The 17901-nt window shown below is 41.2% G+C and overlaps 1 protein-coding gene across 2 annotated transcripts in view; it reads right to left on the bottom strand.

Moving 5' to 3' along the window:
* The window catches only part of Dcun1d3 (defective in cullin neddylation 1 domain containing 3), a 42381-nt gene extending 24518 nt beyond the window's left edge, over positions 1 to 17863 (bottom strand). The window contains exon 1 of one of the 2 annotated variants that reach the window (XM_048331901.1): positions 17670 to 17863. The gene's annotated coding sequence lies outside the window, so the exon portion shown is untranslated. The remainder of the gene's footprint in view (positions 1 to 17669) is intronic. The other variant, XM_048331902.1, reaches the window with a different exon arrangement.
* Positions 17864 to 17901: the final 38 nt, after the last annotated feature.

The following is a 17901-nucleotide window of genomic DNA, read 5'->3' on the forward strand; positions in this document are numbered from 1 at the left end:
AAGAAGCTCAGGGACAGTGCCCAGGTCAAGCAAGCAAGCAAGGAAGGAAAGAAGAGAAGAGAAGAGAAGAGAAGAGAAGAGAAGAGAAGAGAAGAGAAGAGAAGAGAAGAGAAGAGAAGAGAAGAGAAGAGAAGAGAAGAGAAGAGAAGAGAAGAGAAGAGAAGAGAAGAGAAGAGAAGCGACAAGTAGCCAGGTACTGGTTGCTTACTCCAGCAATCCTAGCTATTCAGAAAGATGAGACTTGAGGATTGCAGTTTGAAGGCAAAAAAGTTCAAGAAACTCTTATCTCTAAGCAACAGAAAGCCAGAAGTGGAGTTGTAGCTCAAGTACTAGAGTGCCAGCCTTAAGTGAAAAAGCTAAGGGACAGCACCTAGGCCCTGCATTCAAGCCCTGGTAATGGTACCATCAATCAATGAATCAAAATTTTAACTTGCAAAAAATGAAATAAAGCCAAGCTAGAGTTGTGGGTGGAGCAGGAAGGCACCAGCCAAGCAAATAAACAGACTATGTATGAGGGAGGTGGAAACACCAGTACCACCAAAAAAAAAAAAAAAAAAAGAAAGAAAGAAAGAAAAAATCCAACCCCTCCAATCCCAGCTGTCCTTTCAAGGTGTGGGCAGGGATGTCTACTTCTAGCTAATGGGTGGTAGGGAGAAATGACATCCGGTACAGGTAGATGTAACATCATTTCTTGAATCAGGTGGAAGTTATCATTTCCCCTGACATGGTGAACCAAGTCAGTGAAAAGATGCCATAGGTGGTACCAATAAGAACTAGTGGAACTGGCATCTGCCTGGGTCTCTGTGGAGCTATGTGGATCAAAGCAATGTTCCAAGTACTGGCCCATAATAGGACATACAAGCAATAAACTTTATGAGATGAAGCCAAGCTTCATAAGACTTAACCCCTGAATAACCTTCCTTAGCAGTGGCTGACATAGTGTAGGCCTCTACCATCTTTAGTGGAGCACTTTCACAAATGACTATTTCCAGTCTCTCATGTTGCTGTTGGTATGAGAATGAAACACACACACACACACACACACACACACAGAGTTTGTGCATCTATTCAAAATAATAGGACTGGAGGTGTAATAGAGTGCTTGCCTAGCATGTGTGAAGTCTATAAAATTAATATTCTTGAAGCACATAAAATAATTAATATTCCTGTTCACCTACAGAATGAAAAATCCAAACTCGATAAGGTATGCTAGCTTTTCTGCATTTGCTTCAACTGCTGTCACTACTCTCCTGTCTCAGGTATACTGAAACACCTGTCACTTCCCAGGATGTCATAACCTTGCCTGTCTCTAAGCTCTGCCCATGCTATTAGCACTGCTGGTATTGTCTCTTCTTTACTCAGCCCTACCTCAAAGCTTCCTTTCCATAAGACTCCTTATGCTAGGAGCCAGCCTTCTCCTCTGCAGTAGCATTTATATCATTTTTTTAATAGTACTAATTCTTTTTGTGTGCCAGTCCTAGGATTTGAACTTAGGGCCTGAGCATTCTCCCTGAGCTGTTTTGCTCAAAGCTACTACTCTGTCACTTGTGCCATAGCTCCACTTTCAGCTTTCTGGTGATTAACTGTAGATAAGAGACTCACAGACTTCCCTGCCTTGACTGGCTTCAAACCTTGACTCTCAGATCTCACTCAGCCTTCTGGGTAGCTAAGACTACAGGCATGAGCCACCAGTGCTCAGCTCTATTACTACTTTCATAACTCTACTTGTTTTGGTGTTCCTATCATATGATGAGATCCTTAAGTACAAAATCTACAAGAGGTACTTGAATTTTTTAAGTAAATAACTAGCAACATATAAACAGATATTTTCTTTAAATATTCTGTTTTAAATCCAAGGATCAGGTCTTCAGGAACATTCAGACTACATAAAATTCATTTTGAATACAATGTTGAGAGCATTACTTTCCTTTTCTCTTCTTTCTTCCCTACCTCCCTTTTTTTTTTTTTTTGGTGAGGCTTGAACTCAGGGCCTGGGGGCTGCTCCTCAACTTTTTGCTACTCAAGGCTAGCACTCTACCACTCTAGCCACAGTTCCACTTTCAACTTTTTGGTGGTTAATTGGAGGTAAGAGTCTCACAGACTTTTCCTGCTTAGGCTAGTTTAGAACCACTGTTCTCAGACCTCAGCCTCCAGAGTAGCTAGGATGACTAGTGTAAGCCACCAGCACCCAGCTGAAAGCATTACATTTTTAGGCCAAAATTTCCTAGGTTACAAGACTGATTTTGAGTTTCACAAGTTCTCTATGAGCGATAAACATTCCATCTGGGAAAGGCTGTCCCTTGTTCATATATTTCTTAACTAGGAAACTACAAAATCAGGCTGGGAATATGGCCTAGTGGTAAAGTGCTCGCCTCGTGTACATGAAGCCCTGGGTTTGATTCCTCAGCACCACATATATAGAAAAAGCTGGAAGTAGGCGCTGTGGCTCAAGTGGTAGAGTGCTAGCCTTGAGCAAAAAGAAGCCAGGGGCAGTGCTCAGGCCCTGAGTTCAAGCCCCAGGACTGGCAAACAAAACAAAACAAAACACCAAAACAAGCAAAAAAAAAAAAAAAAAAAAGAAAAAGAAAACTACAAAATCTGGTTCTTCCTAGGAAGCATCTGATGGAAATCTTAAACACCATTAAAAGTGAGATAAACTGCTATGGCAAATCAAAAGCTCTTTTGCTTAAGCACATTTTTGAAGTACTAAATGCTAGAGAACTTTAAAACTTGTTAGTGAGAAACAATTTAAGTACTGTATGAAAATAGTAAAGATGCAAGTCAGAAAGAAGAAGATCTTAGACCAAATAACTCACAGGAAAGGGGGGAAAAGTCCTTCTAAATGGGGAAAAGGCAACTGGAAAGATTTTTACCTGTTGCATAACTTTTTATTAGCTCTTTCTGTGGGCCAAGCAATGGATGAGAACTGGACACTTAGAAAAGCAAATGTTCTGATAAATTGAGCAATACCAGTTCTTTGATTCAGGGAGGTTTAAAGTCATAGTTAAGTCTCCAATTTGAGGTTTTTATTTTTTTGTTTGACGTTAGCATGCAAGTTTAAGCTTACAATACCCTGAAAAGACTGTATCTTACACATAAAAATATTCTGGATAAACTGAAAGGTTATTGTATCAGGAGAAGACTAGTTGAACGGTGTGGGAAACATGTAAGAACATCTTGAAAAGGTATTGAACTATAACACCATGTTTGTATATCTTCTCTTCTGACTCTTCAATGCACATCATTGTTTTAAATATGTAGTCTCAAAGGCTTATACTTTTATAGAGATTATAGTACCATGAAGATAATTATTTGAATAGCCAGAAAGAATAATCTTTAATGTGGCTCTAATCTTTAAAAGGCCAACTAACTGCTCAGTTACCCACAAAAGATATTAACTAAGATATATTGATCCAGTGGCAATTGCCTTCCTAAGAGAAGGAAATAAACAACTCCACTTTAGTTTTGATTGCACAGGCTAGCCTGTAGACGAAGGGCAAGTGTCACAACCACTGCCCATCCCTTTTCAGAATTTATTCAGACTTATCAGTCACTATGCATAAACAATGCCTAATCTCCAAGGGGCATGGACTATTTCAGAAACCTGGTATCTACCTTAAGGCAGGTGAACTTGTGGTTTTTATATCCAAGGAGGCAAGTAAATTGTTTGGGTAGAATTCAAATAAAATGCTCTAAGGTGCAGATGCATGTCATAAAACAGATCTTAATAGGAATGGAGATTTTTAATCCTGCAATATACAGTCACAAACAAAAGGTTCTTTTCCTTTCTCAATACTCCCAATAACAAGGGTCACAACCTCTCTCAGGTGATAAGGCAGTATGAATGACAAAATCAAAATTATATGAGGACCTGAGGTACCTCAGTTAGGAAACATCTGAGACTCTCATTATGAAATTATGTCGAGGGATGAGATGATAATAGTTTGAAGACAAGGCATACTTGTTTGGCATGCACAAGGCCATGGTTTCAATCCCCAGCACTGGGATTTGTAGACCTAGAGAAGTCTACAAATCTTGCTATTACATAGATGAAGTAGAACATTCTGGTCTACTTTAACCAAATCTTGACCAGTAACAGTTGGCACAGAAAGGTATCAACTTGTAACCATTTTAGTAGTATTTTCTTGCATGTGTGGTACTGAGATTTGAACTCAGGGTTTTATGCTTGCTAGGCAAGGCACTGCTACATCCATGCCACCATTATGTAGAGGGATGAGATGATAATAGTCCATGCCATCAGCCCTTTTTGCTCTGGTTGTTTTTGAGACAAGGTCTTGCTTTTTTGCCTCTGCAAGCCTGGATGGCTACTTTCCTATTTACTCTTCCTGCTGGAGCTGGACAGGTGCACTATGGTGCCCAGCTACTGATTCAGATGGGGGTTTATAAACTTTTCACCCAGGCTGGGGTCCTAATCTCAAGTACCTAGGATTACAGTTGTGAACCACCCAGCTTAGAGCAATTTTAAAAACATTACAATTTGAAACATTAAACAATTGATTTATAAGGAGCTATATGAAATTCATGGCCCTTTATGTTAATTTACAAGTTCATAAAACTTAGGTCAACCAAAAATAGATAATGAAAGATGACAATGTTAAGCAAAAAGTGTCCAGAAACTACAACAAATTAAGCTTTAAAAAAATCTGAAAAACTGGGGACTGGGAATATGGCCTAATGGCAAGAGTGTTTGCCTCATATACATGAAACCCTGGGTTCGATTCCTCAGCACCACATATATAGAAAACAACCAGAAGTGGTGCTGTGGCTCAAGTGGCAAAGTGCTAGCCTTGAGCAAAAAAAAAGAAGCCAGGGACAGTGTTTAGGCCCTGAGTTCAAGGCCCAGGACTGGCAAAAAAAAAAAAAAAATCTGAAAAACGAAATAACAACAACAACAACAACAAAAAAAAAACCCTACACATAAAGTCTGTTTTCTTGGTTTATATTGCTCTATAGATATTTTAGTTTTATTCTGGAAACAAATATACCTCCTACAACACACAGCATCATTTCTACTATTGGCCTCCTGTCTTTTCAAGACTTTCACTATGGCACATTATGAATGACAAATGTGAAATGAGATTTTATACTACCTGTCTTGGTATTTAGCTTTATTTTAAGGAAAATGTTACATACACTGTTCCTTTAAAGCCATTAGCAGCAATAAGTGATGTACAAGTCAGCTCTTTAGATAGGATGGAGCTCCAGCTTTCCAGAGGTTTGAGTCCATGCACTGGGTGGATACAAGAGAGGTGGCTGAGAGACTAGCACCGACTCTAATACCTATCATAGTGAGCCCTAACACCTGAGTGAATGAAGCTAAAGAGTAATACATGTGGTGAAAAAGCTAAAGAGTAAACAAACTATTCATTTTTTCACTATTTTTTAAAAAAGGAATCACTATTAATGCCTATATTTTAAATTCTATATAATGTACCCAGTAGCATTTTGACAATGTCTCTATTTTAAATGCTACTATTGTCCAAAATCTATCTTTTGGATGGGGGGGGGGATATGGGAGGGGACACCAGGGTTTTGAATTCAGCCTAACACTTGCTAGGCAGGGGCTCTACCAATTTAGCCATGCCCCAGCGATGGAATTTGCCAGCCTTCTTGGGTTAGGCAACTCTTTAAACCTGCTCAAACTTGGACCTGTTGTACTCTGACCATTACTACAGATTTCATTAAGTAAGGTGTGGGATTACACAAAATTACTGTCTTGGAATTTACCACCAGTCATTCCTATACCACCTTTAGGATCTTATATAAATCAACAGCATTCTGACCCAACAGCATTCAAGCCTCTCATCCTCATATAGGTACTATACAGTTTCAGGAGGAAGGTTTTCCATTTTTTACTTTTAGGCCAGCTTTAGAAACAGGTTGGAAGTTTCTATTACAGATTCACTCACATATTCCCCAGATACCCAGAAAGTAAGTTTACTTTCAAGAGACTGATACTTGTGTCTACTGAGCACTTAATAATGTTTCATATACTGTCCCATATGGGAGGGGGGAAAATGATAGCCCCTTGGCTTCTTGGGAGTTGCCAATCCAGGTAAACTTAGCTATGTGTGCCATGTAGCTAGTAATAGCCAGTATTACTAAATACTTATATGCCACACACTGTGCCATGACTTTCAAATGCACTATCTTATTGAATCCTCACAAATATGTAGTGTGATACATGATAACCTGAGGCTTAAAGATAATGTGGCTCATCCACAAAAAGTTTGAGTGGTAAGTAGGTAAAGATCTGATTCATACCCAGACTAAATCTCTTAACCAATGCATCTGGTATACACAAATGTTTTGTAAGTCATGCATTGGGGAATAAAGGGTGAACAAATGCAGCAGTGGTACTCATTGGACACTAATGTTGAAAATGAACTATACAATTTGTGGGTGGGGATGAGAGGAAAAAACAGAGAGCGAGGAAAGGGATGACATTGTCCAAAAAAAATGCACTGTTTACCTGACTTATTTAACCATAACCCATATGAACATCACCTTTGTAATAACGATAACAATTATTTTTAAAAATAATAAGTAAACATATATTTTAAAAAGGTAACATGAAAGCCCAGCAGCAGTAACCCATGCCTGTAATACTAGTTACTCAGGAGGCTGAGACCTGGAAGACTACAGATCATTGCTAGCCTAGGGAAAAGTCTGAGACTCCATCTCCAACTAAAAAAGAAAAATGCTGGACTAGAGGCATGGCTCAAGTGGTAGAGCACCAAACATGAGCAAGATAGCCAAGCAAAACTGAGAGGCCCTGAATTCAAGCTCTATTATTGGCACAGAAACAAAACAAAAGAAAAATAGGCACCAGTGGCTCATACCTGTTAATCCTAGCTACTCAGAAGGCTGAGATCTGAGGGTCATTCTCTAGTTCCAGCTAGCCCATGCAAAGAATTATGAGATACTCTTTTTTTTTTTTTTTTTTTTTTTGGCCAGTCCTGGGGCTTGGACTCAAGGCCTGAGCACTGTCCCTGGCTTCTTCTTGCTCAAGGCTAGCACTCTGCCACTTGAGCCACAGCACCCCTTCTGGCCATTTTGTGTATATGTGGTGCTGGGGAATCGAACCCAGGGCCTCATGTATACGAGGCAAGCACTCTTGCCACTAGGCCATATCCCCAGCCCCTTATGAGATACTCTTATCTCCAACTAATCATTAAAGAACTGGGAGCAGAGGTGTGATTCCAGTGGTAGGGACAGAGAGCCCTGGGCAAAAAAAAAAAAGCCAAGCAAGAGCTGGAGGCCCTGAGTTCAAGCCCAACTACCCAGTACTAGCATTAAAAAAAAAACACAAAAAGTAACATAAAGCAATGTCTGATGTCTTATTTAAGTTAGCCTGTTTCTTGCATTAGAGAGGTCTACAATTAGTGTACCTGTGAAGTTCAAGAGCACTGCATACTCAGAGAATGAATGCCATTTCATACTGAGAAGTCTGTCTGCTTCTTGAAATTTGAAGCTATTCACTTTGCACTATCTGAATGTCAAAAACATCAAATAACACACATTATTAATTACTACTTAAGCAAACTGTAGGCATCCTTATTCTATTACTACTTATAGGATACAAAAGTGAAGAAATAAAGTAGTATAATAAAAGCTATATTTGGTCTTTGTCCCAGGTTTCTGCCAATTCCTAAAACCACTGGGATTTTCTTTTTCCATTGGAATTTTTTTTTATTATTCATGAAGAATACCTTTGGACCACACCTGAATTAGAAGTAACAAGGTGAGTTCAGGGTGGGCACGTTGTGATTTCGAAGAAGGGCTAGGTGGGCCAAAAACATCAGAGACATAATTTTAGGTCCTACAGCAGTTGGAGAAAATGGACAATGAAATCTCAATTAAAATTCTCCCTCCCTCCCTCCCTCCCTCCCTCCCTCCCTCCCTCCCTCCCTCCCTCCCTCCCTTCCTCCCTTCCTTTGCCAGTCCTGGGGCTTGAACTTGGGGCCTGGGCACTGTCCTTGAGCTCTTTTTGCTCAAAGCTAGCATTCTACCACTTGAGCCACAGCACCACTTCCGGCTTTTCCTGTGTATATGGTCCTGATGAATCGAACCCATGGCTTCGTACATGTGAGGCAAGCACTCTTACCACCATGCCAAACTCCTGGCTCAATTAAAATTCTAATACAACGAGGTTAGAAGCACACCTAGAGGGGACAAGGGTCCTGTAACCCAAAACTCATCCCTTGCCCTCTGCATGTATTTAACTGCCATGGAACTCCAGGGCTTAAGTGATCTTCTGTTCCAAGTAGTTGGGACTATATGGGCATGCCAAGACATCTTTAAGGCACTAGAGTGCTAGGAATCAAACCCAGGGCCTTGCATATGCTAACACTAAGCTACATTTCCAGACCAAGTTACAAACTTTCTAACAAAACTGCAATCCTAAATATGATGCATTGCTTGAGTTCTGTGAATCACACCAGCCAATTATTGAACATGATGGGAAGTGTGGTAATGGGAATCCCTGAGTATGTAATGTGCCAAGCAGAAGTTCAGGTAACTTGGGAATACTCAATGCCTGCAGATGGCATCTAAAATGGAGCAATCTTGTGAGACTAAGTCATTAACATGAGGGGTCTGTGCTAACATCAGACAGTATCACAGAGGAATTGTTGGAGAGTAATTTTCTGAGTAGCTGCCAGAACATTTTTTGGAAATATAATAGGTACTTAAAAGCTGCCTTTGCTAAAAAGCACTGAATCCTTATTTGGGCCCAAGAATTGACCACAAAGCTTGGCATCTATGCCTCCATTCTGTATGCCTTTGCTCTAAGCACTTTGCAATCACCTTAGAATCCAGGAAGGACAGGACCTACCTATAACATATTTATAAGAAAGAATGGAGGAAACTCCTCCAAAGAAAAGAACAACAGAGCTGCCACAGCACAGAGATAACAACTTCCCTCCCAAAACAATACTGAGATAACAATCAACAGGAACACCCTTTGTGACCTGGACTGTTTAATAACTATGCATGCCTCTCCTAGCCTCCAATTCTTTAAACCTGAAGCTCCTGTCTGTAGATGTCTTCTTTTTCTTTGTTCAAGACCAGGACTCAACTTGGTATCTGATGCTTTATGCTCATTGACAGGCACTCTTCTACCTGAGGGATACCTCCAGCCCCCATATATACATGTGAAGATGAGTTGGAGTGCCATCTTCAACTAGGGAAAGCCCATGCCACATAAAAAATCTTTTGTTAGTCATAAGCAAAAGAAACTCAGGGACAGTGCCCCAGCAAGTGCTCTCTCTCTCTCTCCTCCCCCCCTTCTTTGATTCTCATCTATACTGTCTCTTTCTTTGGTATATAAGAACAAAGTGGTTGGGCTAGGAATGTGGAATCACAGGAGTATGGGCAGAGCCTAAAACTCCAATTTCAACTTCAGTGGCTGCGTCCCAGCCACTACAGTAGAAATTCACTTTCAAGGAAGGGTATAAATAGGACTTTTGATTAAGTCTTATCCCCCTGTTATTTTATGGTGTTCCCTAGAATGGAACAACCTCATTGGTAGTCTTCTCTACCCACCATTCCCTCAGTCAGCACCACTATGAATATTCCCCACTCTTACCCAGCTAGACTACTGAGAGTATATATATGCCTCTTCCGGGGTATCCTGCTCTTGTAATGAAAACACATACAACTCTTCCTCTCATAAAGACCCGCTCAACTACACCCACTGTTGGAACTCAACTGAACCTCTCATCTTAAAGCCTATGGAAAAGGCCTTTTGTTTTCCTCTTTTATAAAGGTTAGAAACCCCAAGCAGAAGTCTTCCCACGGACATAAGCTAGAACCAACTGTTTGGAGTAAATGACTGGACAAGTGACTTTTATTTCAAAGAAAAACTAATTTGCTGAAACAAAAGAATCATGCAAACATTCTTAAAAATTCTTAAAAACACAGAGGGCTGGGTGCCAGTGGCTCACGCCTGTAATCTTAGCTACTCAGGAGGCTGAGATCTAAGGATCATGGTTCAAAGTCAGCCTGGGCAGGAAAGTCTTATCTCCAATTAACCAGCAAAAAGCTAGAAGGGGAGTTGTGACTCAAGTGGTAAAGAGCTTTTGTGTTTTGTGCTTTTTTTAAGCTAAGGGACAGCTCTTAGATCCTGAGTTCAAGCCCCAATACTTGGAGAGGGAGAGGGGGAAGAGAAGGGAGAAGAGATATACAGAAGAGTATTTTTCACCATTCTTCTCTCCATTCCATTTACCAAAAAGAAAGAATGCTACCATAACCAGGAAGAATACCTCCCCATGCTGCTTAGAGTACCATTCCTATTCAGTGGTGCTATCCAAGATCCTCAGTCATAAGATCTGGTATGACCTACAGGTTATACTGAGAACAATTCTTTCTAGCTGAAGGGTTGGAATGTCTGGGCAAGGCAGAGCAAAGCAGGAATACAGATGATGCTTCCTAGCACTATGCAGATGGGAGAGTCCCAGGTAGACATTTCAGACTGACACCCAACAACGCAATGCATAGGATGCTCCCACTCACATTTAGCTATTAGTAGTTATCTAGTAGCTAGAAAGCAAATGTTTAATTGAAAATATAGTTTCCAAATATTAAATTACTTTAAAAAATTGGGGCACAGGCTAGGGATATGGCCTAGTGGCAAGAGCACATGCCTCTTATACATGAAGTCCTGGGTTCGATTCCCCAGCACCACATATACAGAAAATGGCCAGAAGTGGCACTGTGACTCAAGTGGCAGAGTGCTAGCCTTGAGCAAAAAAGAAGCCAGGGACAGTGCTCAGGCCCTGAGTCCAAGGCCCAGGACTGGCAAAAAAATAAATAAATAAAATAATAATAATAATAATAATAATAAATCGGGGCACAGGGGCTCACATTTAGAATCCTAGCTACTTAGGAGGCTGAGATTTGAGGACTGTGATTCAAAGCCAGCCTCTGGAGAGAAACTGATCTCTAACCACCAAACAAAAAAGCAAAAGCATGAAGTGGAGGGGAAAAGATAAGAATCAGCATGCAGTCCTGGAGTTCAAGCCCCAGTATTAGCACACAAAAAAATATTTTTTTAAGGAGAGTATTCACTATTTTCACATAATCCAGAAAACCACTCTTCTCACTGGGTACACCTGGCTTTTCTTGATCAGATTTCAGAGCAGGTCATTAAGAAAAGAAGCACTACATGCAACTCCGTATTTTATACGGCGTTCTCCAACGTATGCCCACTGTCTTAAGAACTCAGTAGACAGGCATGGTACTATAACACCTGTAATCCCAACACTGTACTGCAGAGGCTCAGCTGGAGGATCGAGTTCAAGTCCAGCCTGGGCCAGATAGTGAGACCCTGCCTTAAGAAATCAAGACCTTAAGAAGGATAAAGCCTCAACTCTTATTTAATGTAATGTGGTCACACTTTCAGAAACACTGTGAGAAGAAAAGGTCAACTTTCCTAGCCTTCCCACAGTCTGCTAAACTAGGGAGCCTTCATCCTATTATTCATTAATATGGTTACACACAATTCACGTTACAGGAAGTCTTCCCGGAAAGATTGGGAGTTGGTGACAAAATGTTTGAGTGAAGAACCCAAGGAGAAGAGCAAAGACTGAGGATTCAACTAGACTCAAACTCTACTAGGAGCCTATAATGACTTGATGGTATCAAGTGTAACTGAGAAGTCAAGAATTAGTGCCCAGAAAACCTAATTTGTCCTCCTGCAGCTGTAGCTATAGCTAGCTGCCTATACTATGTTCTGTAACTTTGTTTGGTTCTGTTTCCCCCCTGCCCAAATCACTGCTTTTCAACCTGTTTTCAGCCTACAAAGATACAGAACAGAGTATTATGATTGCTTTTGTGCATAATGAAGCAGTGTGAAAAACAGAAGAAAATGAACAAAGCCCCCTCCCACCATTCCTGCCATAAGTATATTCCAGTAATGGCCTAAGACGACTCTACAAAAACCAGTTCAGAACATAATATCATACCAGATAGCCTAAAAGTTGTATAAGGGTTTGGCTTTTTCCTGTGTCATCTTAAACTAAACAGAATAAAAAGATTGGCACCAGTGGCTCATGCCTGTCTATATTCTAGCTACTTAGGAGGCTGAGATTGTGATTACTGCAGTTCCAAGTTAGCTCAGGTAGACAAATTAGAGACCCTTAGCTCAAATAAGAAGTGAAAGGGTGGTTCCAGCGGGCGCATGCCAGCAAGAATGAAAAAGCCATGTGTAAGTGTGAGGGATTGAGTGAAAAAGTGGAGTGAGAATGTGAGGCCCTGAGCTCAAGCCCCAGTACTAAGACAAAAGAAAAAAAGAGATCACACACCAGCTCACTGTGGGCCACCAGTAGAGCCCAAACCCTTTATGAACAAGAGAGTTAATAGAGCAAATTAGTATAGAGGCAATCTACTACTAAAATAAGGGGGTGGGCCTTTCCAGTAGTCTCCTAGACTGCCAGGCATAGAGAAAGAGGCAATAATTATAAGATATTGAACACTCCTGCACTATGCAGTGGTGCTATCCAAGATCTTCAATCAAAAGATCTGGTAGTGGACAGACTGAATGTTTGGGCAGGGCAGGACAAAGTAGGAATACAGATTATGCTCCCTAAAGCAGCTGGAGATTCCTATTCTCCATTTCAGCCTGAAATGCAATGATTCAACACAGCTCAAAGGAGTTCCCGCCCTCACTCCTTCCCTCCCTTGTTTTCCTTCCTTCCTTTCTTTTGGCCATGCTGGGTTTGAACTCAAGGCCTCACCCAGAGTGGGTAATCACTCTACTACTTGAGCTATACTTCTAGACTTTTCAATGGATATTCTTGAGGGAGAGTGACAAAAGGAACGAGTCTGATCAAAGTACTTTGTAGGCATATATAGATATGGCCGAATGAGCCCTTATTGTACAACTAATTGATGCAAACACACACACACACACAATGTGGCAAGGGAGAGGGTATTTTTGAGTAAGGCCAAACCCTGAGGAAGTCAGGTGTTATCATCTACCTAGATTATCTAGACAGTCAGAATGTATCCAGGTGCTAGGTTAGATGACTTGCTTTGCCACATGGGCTAACCAGCACCTCAAAACTGTTTCATTGGGCTTCCTATTCTGATACGTAATATACAGTAAGTTACAGTAAGGACTCATTTAGACTTATCTTAAAGAAGGTGACTGGGCATTTTCCCCAGCCATTTTCTCCTTTCAGTCTATCTCAACTTCAAAGAAATAGTCTGAGACACTGTCAATCTTTCACTCATTATGTCTCACCTCCAACTCTCCATTTTGCCCAAAAGAAATAGGACCCTCTATCATCTAGAAGAACAAATGCAAGAACTAGTGAAACTATATTTGAATTGAAGGACAATTCAACTGATCCTTGGGCAAAGAACTCCAGAAAATTGTCAGACATTAGGAAAAACTGATGCTGATATATTGATATGGACATCTGTAAAAAGACAGGAAGAGGTAATTGTGAGTTATAAAGAGCTGGGAAAACAGGAGTTACCACATAATTAGCATTGTTTCTATCTGAGTTACCACTTCTTCACCTCAAAACAACCGGCAGCCAGTATACAATTAACTCTCCTTACTATAGAACATAAATCAAAACAGTAGCAAAACCAGAGTAACTCTAAACCACTGAATGCAATGCAAAACCACTTACAAGTACAATCTCTAGGGGCATCAGCTGGCTTTCTATGTTTCACAACTTTTAGAATAATGCCCTAAAGCAGTTAAACTTTTAAGAAACAAATTCACTGGTACCCCAGGATCAAAAAGCCAACTCAGTTCCAAGACTTCAAATTCACTTAAATTTGCAAAATTGTTCCCCATACACAACTGGAGGATGACATAGAAGTCTATGGCTGCTCCCTGTGTTCAAGTCCCATCCTACTTATCATTCCCTTTCAAAAATTGGCAGAGCCTTCAGTCTCCCAAAAAGCTGATGGAAATTGCAGCCTATAAAATATTTTCACACTTGAGTTATAATAAACCACTGAAATGAAGATGAATGCTAGATAACTTAATAACCCATTGGATAGAGAACAAACATGCAAAGTTGAGTCCAAAGTATTTAACCTGAGCCAAAGCCAAATATATAGATCTACATAGAAGTACACATGTATGCATGTGTGTCTGATTCTCCATTCCTTTGAGCTACTCTTTAGAATGGAGGGTGCAGTCTATTATTTGCCTGGTCCTAGCTGTTCACATTAGTCATTTCCTTGCTAAGACTATCTATTTGTACTCAAGTCAGAATTCAGTAATTTAAGAGCAGGCCCCATTGTATCCCTTTTGTTACCTTGCCCAAAGCATTCTATTCAAGTTGGTTCTTACAATTCACCTACAGGTGTTAATTATGTAGTACTAGAATCTAAAACAGATAATGTCATCAGTTTCTGATTCTTATCTTTCCCCAAAACTGAAGATTTTTTTTTTTTTTGGCCAGTCCTGGGCCTTGGACTCAGGGCCTGAGCACTGTCCCTGACTTCCTTTTTGCTCAAGGCTAGCACTCTGCCACTTGAGCCACAGCGCCACTTCTGGCCGTTTTCTATATATGTGCTGCTGGGGAATCGAACCCAGGGCCTCATGTATACGAGGCAAGCTCTCTCGCCACTAGGCCATATCCCCAGCCCCTGAAGATTTTTTTTGTCTTGCCTTTTTTTAAAATTTAACATTCCCTAGACTTGGACTTACTACAAATAACCCAAGCAACCAATTACTGTTTAAGATTTAAAAGAAGAAAAAAACATACAGGTATTCCTTTCTTTGGCCCACCATGATAATGGCTCAAGACAGCCAAATGAAGAAATGTTGATGAGGCTTCTCAAGTGGACAGTCTGGTCAAGGTGAAGCTGAAAAGAAACAGACTAATAGAAATGGATGCCCCCAACAGAAGGAAACTAGGTTACCTCCCTTGGTTACATGCCAACTCAAAGACTCCAACATAGTGGAAATGGGCCCCACAATGTTCATTATCTAATGTAATCCACTGAGTGAACTTTTAACACCAGCCTACTTAGCTGAGTGTTTTCAATCATCAAGAAGAACAGACAATAGTAGTACAACTCCAACATAAATTCTGCCTTCCCACAAAAAAAACCAACTTGAAATGTATCTTGATGGGCATCTTTATACATAAACTGGAGCATATTATTAACACATCAACCTTAAATCCACACAGAAATGCAAGATTCATATACTAGGACACATTCAGAATATTTATTATACAGTTTTAAATAGCAATGTGTAAGATAGAATACTCTAAGAAAAAGTGTGTACTCGATGGAATGTCCTGCTGAATTTTAAACACACAGCTTAGAGATTTACCTGTCAGAAGAGACCCAGGTGACCAACCACTACTGATTCTTCTCCCACTTAGGGAGGATGACATTTTAAAAAGCATTATAATAGTCCAACAGTATCTGCAAAACAGTAAGTGATAAGTGTTTTGGACAGGCAAATGAATTAACCGAAAAGGACCTTCACTTTCTGTATCTTTTTCCTTCTTGCTCTTATTTCATAGTCTCATTTCCACTTTCCTGACACTTTATACAATCTTTTTCTTATAAGCCCTGATGATTGCTATGTACCAGTACTACCAGTAACAGCACCAGCACAGCACCTAACCATTTCTTCCCAGTCTCTGGGACCTGCCAAGCTCATACCAGCTAGTTTTTGCACTAGCTGTTTCCTGAATCTGGAAGATTCCTCCCATCATCTTTGCATGGCTGGCTCTCTTTTTATTTAAAGCTCAGTTTAAGTTGCAACTCTTCAAAAAGGTCTCCCGTGACCTCATCTCAGTCAGATTCTTCCTACTACATCACTTATTTCCTTCAGCACTTAATTAAAATCAGAGTTACTTGCTTTATCCTACCCCCTCCTCCAACATAAACTGCATAGGAGGGTAGACCTTTCACTTGTGTTAACCGGTGTGCATCTAGTACCTACAACACTGGCCAGCACTAAATAGCTAGTCAGTGAATGTCCAGTGAATGAATTTTGGATTTTTTTATTCAATGGAAAACTAGATTCCAAATGAATTAAAGTGAAAATAGTAGTCACTCTTGTATTTCTGTGAAACACCTAAACACAATTACTTGAACAATTAAGACAAGAAACACCAGTTTTACTATCCCTGAAAGCCCTGATAAATAAAATGCAACTCTCTTCCCAGCATCAGAAGAACATCTGTTATGTTATGGTAATTCTTCTAATGATAATGTGTATCAGCTCAGTTACAGAAGGAAAAGACTTATGCACACTTTTAAATCAAAGAACCCCTAAAATTTAGTGACTGTTTAACTATTAAAATTCCTTAGAGAACAGTTTCAGACTCAAAAGATTTCTTAAAAATATGACAACACTAAAACATGCTGCTTACTTTTTAACAACAGAATATCCACAGACATCTTTTTTCTCCAATCACCCTTTGCTTTCTTCAAACATTTCCAAATCCATTACTTGTTTGTATTCTTAAAAAAAAAACCCATAAAAATGAAACACATCACATTGACTCATTTAAGACCACCTATACACAAAGCCTCAGATAAATAAAATGAAAATAGTACAAGTCCAACTGTGTCACTGAAGATGTGTGTAACAGACACATAAATGGAGAAAAATATAAAAGAGCTATTGTCCAATTGTAGAAACAAAAGAGTAATACGGGGTTCTGTTCTCTGAAATGCATCCTGAAGTGTGGGCGTTGAGAAACACAGAAATCCAAAATTAGCCTGACATCAAATCATTTTGGGAAGAGTTGACAACATGTAAATTCCTCACACACAAGTATTTAGAGCAAGACCTTGATTCCTGAGCTATTATACCATTTATAATTCCTAGGAAGGGCTCTGGAATTCCAGCATTCAGTTAAAATCCTGCTCATTGTCATCGGAAACTAGAAGGCACTAAGAGGTACTCCCAATGTGGCAATCCCCTGTAACTGAAGTATACAAAGCTTGCAGTTAAGATCTGGGATGGAGGCTGAACCTTGGAGATAACCAAGGTACTAAGTGCCATAAAGGGGAGATGGGTAAACACCCTGACTGCCACCCAACTACAGAGAATTAAAGTGGAAACAGGGGTGCGTGTGTGGGTGGGGTGTTAAAAACAATACATTTGTCACCCCGTCCCACTTTTGATACAGGATAAAAAGGCAAAGCCCCCAGCATCACGACCTCAGGCGCAGATGGCTGCGGGTTCCAGCCAAGGTGCACAGAAAGGCCTCAGGTCTGAGCCCCCTTAATTCCAGGGCTGTTAACAATTAAAGAGCGGGATGGGGGTGGGGAGGGAAAGGAGGGCGGAGGGAGCTGGAGACTGACCTACCACCTCCCCCTTGGGCTCCTACCTCAGAGCCCTTGACTGGGACCTCGGGGCCAGGGTCTGCGCCCGCAGCCGGGCAGCTCCGGCCCCACACCCCGAGGTCCCGGGTTGAGGGGTGCCGGCGGAGGGGAGGCCGGGGTGGTGGGTTAAGTTTTCGGAGCCCGGTGCTGACACGCCACAGGCTCCCTCCACAGCCTCTCCCTCCACGCCGACCAGCCCAGGCAAAGCGCTCGTACCCCACTCCTCACCGCACACCCCCACTTTCTCTGAGGAATCGGACCCCCGCCCCTTCACCCCTCAACGCTCCCACTTTACCTCAACTCTCCCCCACCCCCAAACTCACAGCTGCTCCAGAGGTTCCTCCAGTCAAACCCTTTCTGGAAACGACGGCAGCCGGGCGGGTCCAAACCACCTACCATCCCCGCTCGCGTTTCAAGGCTCCCTACCCCCGGCGCCGCCGCCGCCGCCTCCTCTTCCACCACTGCCGCCGCCTCTTCTTCATCTGCGGCCCACCGGCCGCGGCCGCCCCGAGGCCCCGCCCCCTCCATCGCCTCCTGCATCATCACTTCCGGTAA

This window comes from Perognathus longimembris, chromosome 23 (genome assembly GCF_023159225.1).
Source record: "Perognathus longimembris pacificus isolate PPM17 chromosome 23, ASM2315922v1, whole genome shotgun sequence".
Lineage (NCBI taxonomy): Eukaryota > Metazoa > Chordata > Mammalia > Rodentia > Heteromyidae > Perognathus > Perognathus longimembris.